The sequence below is a fragment of the Heptranchias perlo genome, chromosome 20 (genome assembly GCF_035084215.1).
Source record: "Heptranchias perlo isolate sHepPer1 chromosome 20, sHepPer1.hap1, whole genome shotgun sequence".
Lineage (NCBI taxonomy): Eukaryota > Metazoa > Chordata > Chondrichthyes > Hexanchiformes > Hexanchidae > Heptranchias > Heptranchias perlo.
The window spans coordinates 11,465,475-11,468,014 of record NC_090344.1 but is presented as its reverse complement, the minus strand read 5'-3'; the positions used below and the strand labels follow the sequence as shown (position 1 = coordinate 11,468,014).

Here is a 2,540-nt window from a genome sequence, read left to right as displayed (position 1 = left end):
CTCGCTTTCTCTCTTGAGCTCTCACTCTCCCCGTTTATCTATAGAAGGGTCGAATACAAAGAGGTGGAAGTTATGTTACAGCTGCACAGCTGGTGAGACGCCATCTGGAGGACTGCATTCAGTTCTGGGCACCCCACCTCAAGAAGTATGTATTAACCTGGAGGCTCGAGGGGCTGAATGGCCTATTCCTGTTCCTATTTTGCAATGAATGAAACAATAATTCAAGAATCGAGACGCTAATGTATTAGGATGAGTGAGTGAAGAATGTTTTCTGTTTGAAGTACTGATTTCATTCATTGAATATCCTCAGTGACTCAGCTCAGTGCAGTCCAGTCCAAACACCTGCTCGCACAAAGTGGCATTTTCTTTGAGAACACGAAAGACGTGTTCAGGCCATGACAGTACCGAGTGCGGGTAGGCCTGCGCGTGAAATGGAAAATTGAGGTGAAATACTCCCACAAGCAGCGGGTGTCTCTGTTTCCATTTCCAAAATGCACGCACGCACCGGCCGAATCGATGCAGCTCCTGGGAAAGCTACGAGGCGAGGCAGGGCTGCAGTGGATCATTTGAAGCAACTGGAACGCAAAAGATTCGGCCCGTTTCACGTGGCATCTCCTGTTTCTGACTATTCTTCCCCTCCCGCTTCCTCTACTCCTCCAGCTGCCAGGTGAATTAGATGCTTGATGAAAACACAGGGGAATTCATGAATCCCATCCTGACCTGGGCAGCAGGGAGAGAGAGGGAAAGAACAGTGCTGGCCATTGAGAAGGGATGGATTTTGCACATGCCGGGAAAATAGACACAAAGATCTCATCTCCCTGCTTCTTTGGTATGTGGGATATCTTAATGCTCAGGTGATGATATCACTGCCCCCAGGCCCATGATCTCCACTCGCACTCTCCTTCCAATCTCGCACACCTTTGCTTGGGTTTGAAATCGTGTAAGTTTTCACACTGGGATTCAATTTGAAGAAAGCGATGCTGTGATAACCTGGGACTATTGAGGAGTTGCAGTGCAAGAAGGCTAATGATAACAGTGACAGTTCTGACACTATGAGCGACAGTTAAAGGTGAACAACATTTAAAGTCTCATGCAGCAGGTCTGGGTCCAAATCTTTCACGTGGCATCTCCTTCTGCTCCTGTCACTCATTTACCTCCACGTAGAGTTCATTTGGAATTCCTGTGCTGCTGCATTGCGCATTTTCCAGTTCTGCTTCGAACAATCGGGACTTTAAAGGCACCTCTGTGACCTGCACTTTCTTTAAATGAGTTTAGTTCGCTTTGCTTTCGACTGTGAAATCGCTTTCGGATTTCATCTCAATGAACCAGACTGTGACCGCATTGTATCTGTCAGCGTGTAAGTGGCGAGGTTGGGGTCAGCACGGGTGGTTTTCAACTTTTGAAATCTCATCAATTACAAGAGAAAAGAGACATTGAATCAAACTGTCCCTGTCAGTGATGAACTGAATGAATATCGCTCCAAGCAGATCTGGACAATGCGCAGTGCAGCCGCACAGGAGTTCCAAATCCAACCTCTCGCCACTCGGCAATCGCATTAACTGAACTTTACTCTGACCCAGTGTCACCGCGCTGAAATCGAATGTTTGTGGGCCACATTTTTTCTTCACATCATAGTTACTGGTTTAATGGTGAAAACTGCCGTCCGCTGCACTGTAAGTACAAGAGGCACCTTTGTAGACACCGTGTAGTGTCACAGACCTGCTCGTTGGACCTGCTCGTTTCATCTCCTCTCATTTTCACCACACCTGAATAATACTGGAATGGAGAATGGAGAATCACAGCTCGAAAAATCAATCCTCTCTTCCACGATGGGACTAAGACTTCCAACATACAGATGTTTAATGGCAAGGTGAGTTTAATGTTCACAAATAATACAGGACAGATTTTCACTCATGCAAGCTTCAGACCCTTTATTTTGGAAAAGTGAACTGATAATAGAGAGATGTTATATTGATCGCGGCAACCTGAATTTTTAGCTCGTTGAATCAATGGTTCAAAAACAAACGTGTCATGTCTCTGTGGCGCAATTGGTTAGCGCGTTCGGCTGTTAACTGAAAGGTTGGTGGTTCGAGCCCACCCAGGGACGGTAGGGAAACTTTTACCGAAAGATTCATGGTCTCGTATTTCCTGGTTTCAAATTTTTGTTTCGTCTGCAAAAAAATGCACGGTTTCGATGGCCAGCTGAGCACGGCCGACCTTCCACCATTTAACCTGAGATTGCCTTCACGGATATCAGAATTCTCCTCGACAGACAAGGTCCAAAGATTGCAGGAGAGCCGCTTCACTCTGACATGGATATTTCTGCAGTGAGCGACACCAGACTGTTTCCACAATAAATGTCAGTCCTTTTATTTTGGAAACGCAAAATTGTTTTCGCATTCCGAAGGGTTTCAGTTCATTTGTGAACTCCGCCACTGACACTGCTGAAGGTTGTAGGCTCAGGGAGTGGGGCCTCCAGGAGTGGACTGCAAGAAAGCTGTGTTTCGGCATCCTGACAAATATATGCCGAGGAACCAGAG

At 46.5% G+C, this 2,540-nt stretch overlaps 1 non-coding gene across 1 annotated transcript; it reads left to right on the top strand.

The window, feature by feature from the left end:
* The first annotated feature begins 2,033 nt into the window (after positions 1 to 2,033).
* trnan-guu (transfer RNA asparagine (anticodon GUU)) lies at positions 2,034 to 2,107 on the top strand. Its single transcript has one exon. It is a non-coding gene; the product is annotated as a tRNA-Asn (tRNA).
* Positions 2,108 to 2,540: the final 433 nt, after the last annotated feature.